General features: G+C 35.0%; 1 protein-coding gene across 9 annotated transcripts in view; it reads left to right on the forward strand.

Moving 5' to 3' along the window:
• ZRANB3 (zinc finger RANBP2-type containing 3) overlaps positions 1–14,343 on the forward strand; it is a 289,657-nt gene that overhangs the window by 25,580 nt on the left and 249,734 nt on the right. The gene's annotated exons all lie outside the window — the stretch shown is intronic.

Here is a 14,343-nt window from a genome sequence, read left to right on the forward strand (position 1 = left end):
TTTGAGATCAGGTTGCATATATCTTTCTCCTTTAACCTACAGTATTTAAGAATAGTTCATATTTTAAGAACAAAAATATTCTCTAACATAACCACAGTACAATCATCAAATTCACGAGATTTAATCTTTAATCTCCATATATGTTGTTTTTCAGACTTTCATGACATTGAATATAGGCCAACGTATTTTATAGAATGTGTCTCAATTTTTTTAAACGTTTTCTCATTATAGGATTTAGATTGTGCAGTCCATTCTGGATTAGTACACAAGGGAGAAAGAAGTTCTATCCTTCTCAAGATACTGCTTTTGAAGGTACACAGTATCTATCAGCCCCTCACTGGTAGTGTTATTTATTTTTTTTTCCGGAATGGTAGTGTTAATTTTGATTATTAGGCAAAGTGTTATAACTACCACACTCTCTACCACATAGTTGCTATTTTTCCCTCTCACAATTGTTGCCTATTTAACAAACAACTAACATGAGATGTTCAGACCATGTAAATATGCTTCCCCTTATCTAGGTTTCTCTTTTGAATTTAGCTTCCATACATGTTCTTGCTCAAAATAATTTTTCCCCTGATAGTTATGAAATGATGATTTATTAATTGGCATTTTACTGTAAGGAAGAGCCCTCCCTTCTGTTGCAACAATCTCTCTCTTTTTCTCTTTTTCCCTGTCTGTTTCTACCCATTTATCTATCCATCCATTCATCCGTTCTCTTGGATTCCTAGTGGGTTATAATCCCTTACTATACTTTAGTCTGTTTTGGAACTTGTTGCAAATGGAATCATGCAGGTGATATGAGTCTCTGACGACTTTTGCTCATCATGTTTTTGAGATTCATATATAGTTTTGATCTTTGAATATAAGACAGTTATTTTGTTCATTCACTTGCTGATGGACATATGGGTTGATTCTAGTTTGGGAGTCTTATGAATAAAGATGGTGTTAACATTTATGGACAAGTCCTTTTGTGGACATGTTTTCAATTCTATTGCTTTTTTTTTTTTTAAGATTTTATTTGGGTGTGTATGTGAGAGAGAGAGAGCATGAGTGGAGGGAGAGGCAGAGGGAGAGGGAGAAGCAGACTCCCCACTGAGCAGGGAGCCCAGTGATGGGCTGGATCCCAGGACCTTGAGATCATAACCTGAGCTGAAATCAAGAGTCTGACACTCAACCGACTGAGCCACCCAGGCACCGCAGTAACTCACTGATTTTGAATTTGTACTTTCCTAAAGACTAATAATGTTGGCCTCTTTCAACATATGTTAATGTTTTACATGTTTTAATTACTGTCTCTTTATTATTGATTTGAAGGAATTCTTTTATTATGCATAGAAGACCTTTGTCAGATATATGTATTGTAATTTCTCCTAGTCTGTAGTTCGCTTTTTTAATTTTCTTTATGGTATTCTTTGATGAACAGAAATTCTTAATACTCTGGTTTTTCTTCAGTTGAAATAAATTTTTTGCCTTTTGATGAACAGAAATTTTTAATTTTCTTTCTTTTTTTTTTTTTTTTTTTTTTTTTAAGATTTTATTCATTTGCGAGAGAGAGAGAGAAAATAAGCCTGGGGGTGGGAGAGGCAGAGAGGTAGGGAGAAGCAGACTCCCCACTGAGCAGGGAGCCCAACATGGGACTCAATCCCAGGACCCTGAGATCACTATCCGAGCTGAAGGCAGACGCTTAACCAACTGAGCACCCAGGTGCCCCAAGAAATTTTTAATTTCATAAAATCTAATTTATCAAGTTCTTATGTAGTTAATGCTTTTTATGTTGTCACGAAGAGGTCTTTTCCTACCCCAGGATCACAATGTCCCTATGTTTTCTTTTGGAAGCTTTCTAGTTTTAGCTTTTATGTTTTGATATATGATTCATCTCAAATTAATTTTTGTGTATGGGATAAGATAATAGTTCTAGGTTCAGTTTTCTTTCATACTGATATCCAGTTACTCTGGCACCCTTTCTAGTGGTGCCAGAGTAAAGTCTCTTCTGTCGCAAAAATTACCGTGACATCCTTCTGAAAAAGCACTTGACCATATGTATATAAATCTGTTTTCAGTTTTTTCCCCCCCATATTTGTCTTTTTTTTAAATTTTTTTTTATTGTCACCCCTTTTCCATTTTTACTTAGGTTATAGCTTTCTTAGGCTCAGGGTTTGTTTAGGAGTCATTTTCAACCTCTGCTTTGTGTAGATATAAGACCTTATTACCATTGCTCTGCTTGGCTGTTAAGTCATAAGATTCCCTGTTGATGGTGTTTGCAGACACCTTCATTGTGGCCTGTAGTTTTATCACTCACCTATCACTCAGGTTTTGATTTTTCTCTTTTGTTTCTGGCAGTTGTAAATTTTTTTACTTTTCTTCAGAACAGCTCTGCATTTTAAAAGATGGTATTTTATCTAAGTTAGCATTTCTAGGTGTTTGCAAAGGGAAGGGTCTGAGACTTTATAAACCACCATAGCACTGGGAGCTGAAATCTTACTATTAAGTCTTCATTCATTAAAGATTATACTTGCTATCATTGTAAAATACCCTGATTATAGAATTACTTAATTCTTTCCTATTATATTCCAAATTTAATATTATATAATTTCCCAACGATTTCTTTCTGACCATATTTTTCTTGCATGCCTTTAACTATTTTCAACATTTTTTTTTTTAAAGATTTTATTTATTTATTTGAGAGAGAGAGAATGAGAGAGAGCACATGAGAGGGGGGAGGGTCAGAGGGAGAAGCAGACCCCCTGCCGAGCAGGGAGCCCGATGCGGGACTCGATCCCGGGACTCCAGGATCATGACCTGAGCCGAAGGCAGTCGCTTAACCAACTGAGCCACCCAGGCGCCCTATTTTCAACATTTTTGAGACACTTCTTTTAAATGAGTTTTTAAGTTCCAGATTTGTATTTCACTTTGTGATTCCGTTTGTCTTTTCTTTTAAGTAGTATTAAGCTCACTTTCATTCATTGACATTAGAGCTGTATTTGGTCTTAATTTTGCCATCATAGCGTTTGTTATGGTTTCTGTTCCTAAAAATATGTTACTATATATGTTACTATATAATCACTGTATGATCCATTAAATATATTACTATAGTAGCATCAAAGTTTTCTTCATGTTTAGTATACACTTTTAGTAAATTGAAGGGTTTGGAGCTTGAATCCATTAGTAATCTTTGTAACTATAGCCTTGCGTAATATAGTTGATTCTCTATTTTATTTTATTACGCAGAGTTTTCTTATTCCCAATTATGTACAGTGGCATTTGGTGTATTACCTTTTCCTTCCTTCCTGTCCTTCTTTCTCAGCACATCATATTGGTTAAATTATTTTTCTTGATATTCACCTTTGTATCTTTAAAAATACTTAAATTTGTTCCTATGAAATATGTATTATATATTTTTTGCAAACTTTAGATGATCTTTGCCTTTTTCTCCTCTTTGCCTCTTGTTAGGTATGTCATTTCTGTGCAGTCATTGTCTGTAACTGTTACATTCTTTTCTGTACCCAGATTATTTAAAGAGCTAAGTACTCTGCTTCCCCCCATCTGGGAGTTTTCATTGAAGGCCTTGCCTTCTCTACTTCTCCTTGTAGCCTGGCTGGTCCTGGGGATATTCTGTTCACCCAGTCTGTTTCTCGTCTTGTGGTGATGCAAGGAAAGGATTCTTGATTACGATACAAGTGTCCCTCTCACATTGGAACTATGTCTTGCTGTTTTGTTTTGTTTTGTTTTGTTTCCCTGAGATGTTTAGTCAAGTGTTTTTTCTAAATATACCACTTTAGTTGTTGTTGTTTTTGTCCTTGTTTTTCATATTTAATATTTCTGGTAGCCCATGCTCTTTTTTGTCTAGTTTTCAAAGATGATAAATAACCATGCATTAAATTTTTAATCTGTGCTCCAATAAGCTGCATATTGTATCTATTACTTAGCTCTTTATTAAATAATTATTTATATACATGAATTTATGTCTGCATATATGTGGATTTACATGGTTAAAAAGAATTGACAAACTTATTAATATATGAAATTTTTGGTATATAGTTGAACAAGAAGGTTTACTGTATGTTGTTTGCTTATTCACATCCAATGAGATGTAAGAAGTCTGTTACTGAATGAATTAATTAGACTTGTCATTGTTACCTTTGTCATTAGTTAATACTCTTTGTATAGATAGTGTTCTGAAATAAACTGTATTTCATTTCTTCTGAAAATTCTGGCAGAACAGTTTGTTTTAATTATCTGTCTGCGTGGAGGAAGAGAGGACTTTGTGGTATTTAAAGCTTTTACAAGAAGTATAAGAGATGATTTTGTAGTAATTTGTATTCTTTAAGGTATCACTTGATGACAGCCTAATTGCTTTCATTGTTTTCTTTTCTCTCCTAAAATTGAATAGTTTTCTGTTATATTACCCATGTAGATATACTGCTTTTGTAGTGTTACACTCCTTAGTTGTTTCACTGAATGTAGATTGAGTTTTTGCATCAGTGAACAAATATATTGAAACACCTGGTGGTTTTGCTATGAGAAAGTTCTTTGTTAAACTATTTTAATATTAGGGTATAAATCACCATGCTTATCATTTCAGTTTAAGATAAGGGTAATTAAGTGAAAGTATGAATGAACCTTGAAGTATGGATATAAAAAAGCCAGATGAAATAAGTTAAACAATTTTACTTATTAATTTTATACAGTCTAAGTAATCTGATTTATGAAGCACAAAATCTTGCTATTCTAAATAGTGTTAATTTGAGTTTTAGAATGTCATTGTTTTGCCTCCTCCCCAGGCAGCGAGGGACCCTATAAGGGTGTGTAGAGAGAGGCTTGGCTGTGTCGAAAAGTGTTATTGATGCATAGGTATACATTTTGCACAAGCCAAAAAAAAAAAGCAAAAATAAATAAATGGGACTACATCAAAATAAAAAGCTTCTGCACAACAGAAAATACAGTCAACAAAATGAAAAGGCAGCCTATTGAATGGGAGAAAATATATGCAAACTATATATCCACTAAGGGTTTAATATCCAAAATATATAATAAACTCGTACAACTCAATAGCAAAAAACACCCAAATAATCCAATTGAAAAATGAGCAAAGGAATGAATAGACATTTTTCCAAAGAAGACATACAAATAGCTAACAGGTACATGCAAAGGTGGTCAACATTACTAGTCATCAGGGAATTACAAATCAAAATCATAATGAGATACAAGCTCATACCTTTTATTAGAAAGGCTCTTATCAAAAAGGTAAGAGATAACAAATGCTGGCGAGGATGTGGAGAAATGGGATCCCTTGTGCACTGTTGGTGGCAATGTAAATTCATAAAGCCATTATGGAAAACAGTATGGAGTTTCCTCAGCAAATGAAAAGAAGATGTATGGTGTGATCCAGCAATCCCACTTCTGAGTATATGTCTAAAGGAAATGAAATCAGTATCTTGAAGAGATATCTGCAACCCTACGTTCATTTTAGTGTTAGTCACAGTAGCCAAGACATAGAAACAGCATAAGTGTTCATTTATGGATGAATGGGTAAAGAAAATGTGGTATATATGTATATGTATCTATGTGTGTATACATACATGTACTTTTTGTAATGGAATATTATTCAGCCATAAAAGAAGGAAATTCTATAATTTGTGACAACATGGATGAACGTTGTTGGCATTATGCTAAATGACATGTCAGAGAAAGACAAATGCTATATCTCATTTATACGTGGAATGTAAAAACGCTGAACTCATAGAAACAAAGAGCATATTAGTGGTTGCCAGGGGCTGGGGTGTGGGGGACTTTGGGAGATGTTGGTTAAAGGGTACAAATTTTCAGTTGTAAGATGAATAAATTATAAGGATCTAATGTATAGCGTGATGACTATAGTATATATATACATAATATACTATAAAAATATACTTGACTGTTTACTTGAATGTTACTAAGAGAGTAGATCTTAAATGTTCTCACTACACAAAAATTGGTAACTATGTTTGGTGATGGATGTGTTAAATAGCCTTATTGTGGTAGTCATTTCAAAATATATACATACATCAGGGCGCCTGGGTGGCTCAGTTGTTTAAGCGACTGCCTTCGGCTCAGGTCATGATCCTGGAGTCCCAAGATCAAGTCCCGCATCAGGCTCCCTGCTCAGCGGGGAGTCTGCTTCTCCCTCTGACTCTCCCCCTCTCATGCTCTCTCTCTACCACTATCTCTCTCAATAAATAAATAAAAATCTTTAAAAAATAAAAAAAAACAAAAAAAACCCCAAAATATATACATACATCAAATCATTACATTGTACACATTAAACTTACACAACGTTATAAGTCGATTATATCTCGATGAAGCTGGAAGAAATAGGTATCCATTTTAATAGATGAGCTTAATTGCTGCTTTCACTTTAGGTAAACTGACTTAAAATCAGACTTATTTATTTGAAAGTATCCTGTGGATTTGAGGAATAAAGTTAAGTGTGCTTTGGTCAACATATGTACTAATTTCTGTTGGAGATGTATATAAAAGCAAAATTGCAATACCACTACTCACCCACTAGAATGGCCTAATTTAAAAAAAAATCAGGGATGTGAAGCATCTGTAATTATCTTCCACTACTGTTAGAAAAGAAAATTGGCACATCTACTTTGGAAAACTATTTGGCAATATCTACTATAGGTGAACATATGTATATATTCTGAGACCTAGTAATCCTATCTCTAGGTCTATAGATACATATATATGTTCACTATAAGAATGCTCTTTACAGCATTATCCATAAAGCTAAAAGTTGTCCATCAGCAGAATGGGAAATAACTGTAGTATATTCACACAACAGAAAACTTAAAACGATGAGAATGAACAAATTATAGCTACTATAACAGCAGGATGAATCTTACAGACATGGTGTTGAGTGAAAGAAGCCAGACATAAAAGAATACATACATTAACTGTATATATCCATTTATATAAAATATATGTAAGATACTAATTTATTTATGATCATTTACATAAAATAAATATACTAATTTATGGTGTTAGAACTCAGGAAGTGGTCACCCTTAAATGGGAGAGCATTATGAAAGGAAGAGGGTCAGTCACAAGGGAGGCTTCTGGGGTATTGATAATATTCTGTTCCTTGATCTTGGTGCTGTTACATGGATATCTTCATTTTATGAAAATTCATCAAGTTGTAGCCTTAAGATTTGTTTAATTTTCTATATTTTTTATATGTGAATAACAAATTTACCAAAAATATTAAATGTGGGGGCACCTGGGTGGCTCATTCCGTTGGGTGTCAGACTCTTGATTTCAGCTCGGGTCATGATCTCGGGGTCATGGGATTGAGCCTCCCATCAGACTTTTTGCTCAGCAGGGAGTCTGCTTGAGATTCTCTTCCTCTGCCCCTCCCTCGCTTGCTCTCGCGCTCTCTTGCTCTTGCGTTCTCTTGCTCTCGCACTCTTTCTCTCTAAAGTGAATAAAGCTTTCAAAAAATACTAAATGTGCTTTGCTTTTAAATACATATATACATGTACATATGTACACATATATGTCTGTACATATGTATGCACATAGATTTTTTAAGCATAGACCACTGTTGAAATATTAGTGTTTCACTACTTTATCAAAAAGAATGCAGGGGTGCCTGGGTGGTTCAGTCGGTTAAGCATCTGTCTTTGGCTCAGGTCATGATCCCAGAGTACTGGCATCAGCCCATATTGGGCTGCCTGCTCAGCAGGGAGCCTGCTTCTCCCACTCCCTTTTGTCCCCCCGCCACTTGTGCTCTCTCTCTCTCCCTCTCTCAAATAATTACTCTTTTTTTAAATGCAATTTCTTTTTGAGGGGGGAGATAAATGTTCATAGTAGCTTGATTAATAATAGGCAAAAACTGGAAAAATTCAATGTCCATTAGCTGTTGAATGGATAAATTACAACACACCACTGTTCAATAAAAGACAGTGAACTACTGATACATGCATCAACATGGATGAATTTCAAAATAATTACAGTGGGTGAGGGAAGCCAGCTCCGCACTCCCAAAAAGACTATGTACTGTATGATTCCATTTGTTTAAAACTCTGGGAAATGCAAATTAATCTCTAGAGACAATCAGATAACTTATTGATTGTAGCCTCGTTCATTTTTGTAAGTGCTCTGTGAGTGCTTTAAGAGAATATGTATCCTCTAATTGTTGGATATATAATTTGTTTATGTTATCTTAAATTTGTTAATTTTTTGTTCCCTACCCTTTTGAATTTTATGCTCTCTTAATCCACCAATTACAGAGACATTTGTTAAAATGCCCTTCTTTGTCAGTTTAACTTTTGTATTTCTGTTGATTTTTGCTTTACATATTTTGAGGTTATGTTATTAATTGCAAACAAGTTTATAATTGCTTCATCTTCCTAGAGAATTTTTCCATGTTCCTTTTTTTTTTTTTAAAGATTTTCTTTATTTATTTGACAGAGAGAGACAGAGCGAGAGAGGGAACACAAGCAGGCGGAGTGGGAGAGGGAGAAGCAGGCCTCCCGCTGAGCAGGGAGCCCAATGTGGGGCTCGATCCCACGTCTGTGGGATCATGACCTGAGCTGAAGGCAGACGCTTAACAACTGAGCCACCCAGGCGCCCCCATGTTCCTTTTTCATTATGATTCTTAGTAATGTTTTCTGACTTAACTCTAATTTGTTTAATATTGATATAGTAACACCAGCTTTCTTTCTATTAGTAATTTCCAGCTCTACCTTTTTTTACTCTTTTACCTTCAACTTCTTTATATTTTATGTGGATTTTTAATAATAATTGTTAATAATTCATAACAAATTTTAATAGCACACACATATGGTTTCTGTGTGTTACCTGAACTTGTTAATATTCTGTTTTCTTATTTAATTAGTCAGTAAATATACTCAGATGGTTCAATTTAAGAGATTTTAATGAGGGACTATTAGGAGGTATGGGTGAAGTTAAGAGAGCCAACATATAGCTAGGTGCTACAAGCAGCACCTGTGGTTCTGGTGGGACCCAGCCACTCGCAGACCTCCTTCCCATTCCCTAATCACCTCCCACTATCTAATCTCCAGCTGGTACCTTCATTGATCAAACTGTTTGAAGCCACCTGGCATGGGAGTAATCTGTAGGAGGAAGAAAATGGAGAATAATCAGTGAAATTACTTCGACTTTGGAAAACTCGTTCCAGAGAATTTATATGGAATATGATGTTTTGCCCTCTAATCACCTTTTGCCTCTGAAGTTCCATTTTTGGTAATTGTCACGTTAAATATACCTATCCATCCACGCATTTTTCTTTCTCTCCCTCTTTCTCTCTTGTTTTTATCGAAGTATAGTTGATACTGTTAAGTTGGTTTCGGGGGTACAACATAGTGATTTGACAACTCTATATGCTGTGCTATTCTTACCACAAGAGTAGCTATCATCTGTCACCATACAACACTATTACAATTCTATTGACTATTTCCTGTGCTGTACCATTCATCCCCATGAGTTATTCATTCCATAACTGGCAGCCTATATCTCCCACTCCCCTTCATCCATTTTGCCCATTCCCTACTCTCTTCCCCTCTGGCAACTATTGATTTGTTCTCTGTATTTATGGGTTTATTTCTTCTTGTTCGTATGTTTGTTCTTTTGTCTTTTATTTTTTTTTAAAGATTTTATTTATTTATTTATTTATTTGACGGAGACACAGCGAGAGAGAGAACACAAGCAGGGGTAGTGGGAGAGGGAGAAGCAGGCTTCCCGCTGAGCAGGGAGCCCGATGCGGGGCTCAATCCCAGGACCCCGGGATCATGACCTGAGCCGAAGGCAGACGCTGAACCAACTGAGCCACCCAGGCGCCCCTGTTCTTTTGTCTTTTAGATACCACATACAAATGAAGTCACATGGTATTTGTCTTTTTCAGACTTAATGTATTTAGCACAGTATTCTCTAGGTCCATCTATGTTGTCACAAATAGCAAGGTCTCATTCTCTTTTATGGCTAAGTAATATTCCATTGTGTATATATGCCCCATCTTCTTTATTCATTTCTCTTTCAGTGGACACTTATGTTGTTTCCGTATCTTGGTTATTATAAATAATGCTGCAGTAAACATAGGGGTTCTCTTTATATATAGGCACATATATGTATGTGTATGTATATATACACACATACTTCACAACAAGTAAAATTAAAATTAACACTAAATTTAAAATCACTAAGTAAAAACAGTGATGATTTGTGAACCAATATGATGGTAAGAGTTTAAAACAATAGAAAAAATTTAAGTCATTAGAAATGTGGAGAACTGAATATTGGTTGAATTTTCAGGGTATCCCTATACTGAATTTTGCAACATGGTTACCCAAAGTTTTATACTAGAAAGAAATTTTACAAAGTTCAATACTGCAGTTTGTTTTATCCAAACATTTTTATTATGGAAATTTTCAAGTGTATTCAAAAATAGAATAGTATACGGAAATTTCATGTAGTTGTTACCCAGCTTTAATAATTATGAACATTTCTAGTTATTTGTTGTTCTATTCTGTATTTCTTCCATAAAAGCATACTTTTCTTAGCTGGTATATTTTAAAGTAAATTCAAGAAATTATATTTTACCCATAAACACTTCAGTTTTAATCTCTAAAAATAGGGATGTAAAAAATAGTGTAATTATCACAGCTAATAAATTCAAGGTAATTAATTCTTCATTATATCTATTATTTAGCCCATTTAAAAATTTTCCGCACTTATCTCAAAGTGTCTTTTGTACTATTGGTTTTTTCATATCAGATTGAAACAGGGTCCACACATTGCATTTGGTGGGCTCTTTAACTTACAGATCAGCAAATTTATAGGAATATTATATTTTTGTTTATAAGTTTGCCTTATTAACTTTTAAAAATTTTCCTAGGTTGAGCTGGATTATTTTTAATATAAGGGAACATTCTGTAATGAATTTAAATATCCACTAGCACTTTGCATTTTTTATGAATCCTCAAAATAACCTAATGGAATAAAGAAATACTCTAATGACTGGCCTTTCCTGAAAGTATCTACATAGTGCCTGCTGTGGTGCCCAGCACTTGAAAACACTGGTGTGGAGCAAAAAGAGCACGTGCTTTGGCCGTAGCTGGCCTCATGTCTATTTGTTCCCTTTATTTCCACCATTACAGTCATGGTCATATTCTTAAAACTTTGTGAAATGGGGGATGATAACATGATTCTCAGTTCAAGAGAGATTCCCAAAAAGTGTTAGATTTAATTATTGTGAGTTACTTAAAATATTTATGAGTAGATGAATTATATCTGGGAACTTCAGACATTCAGAATGACTGCAGTCAGAGAAGTAGATGGAGGGCAGGAAGAACATACTCTCTAGCAGGAAAGACAGAGTAACTGAGACCCCAGTGTTAAGTGAACACTTCATGTCTAAGTGTAGACTCAGTGGTTAGACCTGATTAGACTATTGCAGAGGGAAGAAGGTCAGATTTTTATCAGTAACAAGTCTGCTTTTTTATTCAAAAACAGACTTTTGGGAATAGTGACAAAAAATGGGAAGCATGTTGCATTGATGAGTAGTTTCTGGCAGCAGTTAAAAGTGGTCACTGGGAGAGTGAATGGTTGATTCTATCATTAGAAAGGGGGGAAACCAACAGATGAAATACAAAGTAAAACAGCCCTTTGTTCTGCAGAAGAAAAATGCCACCATTCCTATCTGCTCCTGTAGGCAGAGACTGATGGCCAATATCCTGCAGTAAGTCCTGTGTGTGAATAGTATGGTTGGGTGGTCTGTTGGGATGAGGGTCACATCCTTTTGAGTTTCTTCTTAGTTCTGTGTCTCTGCTACCTCTCTGGTATTTATATATACCCTCCCCGCTTTTAAAATATTTAACCTTCATCCCATCATGGTAACTGAACTACATAGGAATCAAACCACAGCTATTGTTAAAAATACTTCAGTATCCATTCTTTTGTACAAGGAAATTCAGGGCAGGAGTTGGGGTCAAACGTGGCCGATTCCGTTGAATTCATATTCGTTACTCCAACTGGCATGAAACTAATTCTTCTTGATTTTATTCTCTAAGTATATTCGTCTATTAAGCAAAGTAAGTTTCCCTTGTAAAAGGGTTTTTTTGTTGTTTTTTTTTTTTTAATTTGGAGCTCCAGAGCTGAGAGTGATTTCTACTGCTCTGGGCCACACTGCCACCTGGAGGCTAACAGGAAAGACTGTTCTGGTGGTGTCCTAGCCAGTGCCAGAAATCTTTGACATTGACCTTGATTTTATTAAGACAAATACCAAGACACCATTATCTATTGGTAGGTACCAAAATAATGCAGTTGGCTTACCTGGTGGTGGTGTGGTATGATACAATATTATAAAAACATATTTAAAAATTTAATGTGATACTTCCATATTCTTTTGCTGTCTTTCACTTTTCCCTTATATTTTGGGGTATTACCAACTATCTTGAGACAAAGAATGTACATTTCCTGGGTCCTTTTATATGTATACTGCTACTTTATACTTATAGAGAGTAGTATGTGAGTACTGGTAGTTTACCTTTTATTACCATAAAATTGGTTAGTATATGAGTGTCCTTCTAGCAGAAATACTTTGAACATATATAAACATTTTTGTACTATTGATATGTAATTCTTTATTTTCTTTAATGAAAGATGATTTTTGTTACTATCTGCTACTTGGCGCTTTAAAATGTGTAATTGAAGAACAAAAATTATATGATTCCACTTATATGAGGTACCTAGAATAGTCAAATTCATAGAGACAGAAAGTAGAATAGTAATGGCCAAAGGCTAGAGATAGGATGGGGTAATGGGGAATTACTGTTTACTGGATATAGTTTCAGTTTGGGATGATAAAAAGTGCAGGAGATTGACAGTGGTGATAGTAACACAGCAATGTGGATGTTACTTAATACCATTTAATTAGACACTTAAACATGGTGAAAATGGTAAATTTTATGTTATATATATTTTACCCCAGTAAAAAAGGTATTCCTTTAGTAGTAGTATTGGGTGGTATACTTTCTTAGGGCATAGGAATGAGTAGGTATGTGAATTTCATTTTATAAAGCAGATATTATGTGCTAGAAACTTCACATGTATAAGGCTATAACCCTATGTGGTATATACTTACTAGATTTCTTTTACCCATTAAGAAACTAAAGCTCAAAGAGGATCTTTTATAACAAATTTACTGACAGCTAAATGTTCGATCAGCTCTCAGGATAATTTGTCACAAGTATACGATTTATAAGCTAATGAAAGAAGTAGCGGAGATGTGGACCTATTTCTGCTTGACTCTAGCATATGTTCTTTCTATTCTACCACCCTATCCATTTTAGGTTTATGTTACAGTGAAATGCTGACATGGCATCCTGTTATACTATAGATTCTGACATGTCATCATTCGATATTGGAAAAAGGCCCTATAACAGCAGTGGGAACACCCTGAGATAACCCAAGCTGTGTGTAACATCTGAGGGCTTTAAACAGGTCATGTCTAATTTGAGTAGACTATATAAGGTGGAAATGACTCATGTGCTGAGAGGTCATCTAATAAAGTATTTTTTATTTTAAATTAGTTTTCCATCAGACATAAGGTTGGTGCTTCTTTTCATAATACCACGAGTCTCTAAGGGAAGAGGTTCATTCTTGTATCTGCTATTTTAAATTGCATTCTTCATTCCTATCTGCTTTTCTTGCTTCCTTTGGGAGACTCCTTCCTTCCAGTGAAAGAAAACTAAAGGTATCTCATCATGATGAATAATTTAATGAAGAAGTCTCAGCATAATGATTTTTAAACTCTAGTCATGAAACCACTGCCTTTCAGTAATGCTCTAAGCAAAAGAATTTTAGCGTAGACAACAAAAAAGATCTGGACATTCCCTTTATATTTGTGGTAATCTGATTTTACGTATATAACCTTTCAATTACCCTTGGAATTGGATATTTAGAATATTTCATATACTGTGGAGAAAACTAAATCAATCTTATTTTCTTGAACCCTACTATTTAACCATCTTTAGTGTTCCTGGGAATAATTCCCCAGTAAGAATGTAATTGTTAAATCACTGCCTAATTACTTGATTTTGTCTATGCACAAAATAACTAGTATTTGTAAAACACCTAGGTTTTTTTTTTTTTTAAAGATTTTATTTATTTATTTGACAGAGAGAGACACAGTGAGAGAGGGAACACAAGCAGGGGGAGTGGGAGAGGGAGAAGCAGGCTCCCTGCAGAGCAGGGAGCCCGATGCGGGACTCGATCCCAGGACCCTGGGATCATGACCTGAGCTGAAGGCAGTCGCTTAACCAACTGAGCCACCCAGGC

The sequence above is a fragment of the Leptonychotes weddellii genome, chromosome 3 (assembly GCF_054177405.1).
Source record: "Leptonychotes weddellii isolate Sample4059 chromosome 3, ASM5417740v2, whole genome shotgun sequence".
Taxonomy (NCBI): Eukaryota; Metazoa; Chordata; class Mammalia; order Carnivora; family Phocidae; genus Leptonychotes; species Leptonychotes weddellii.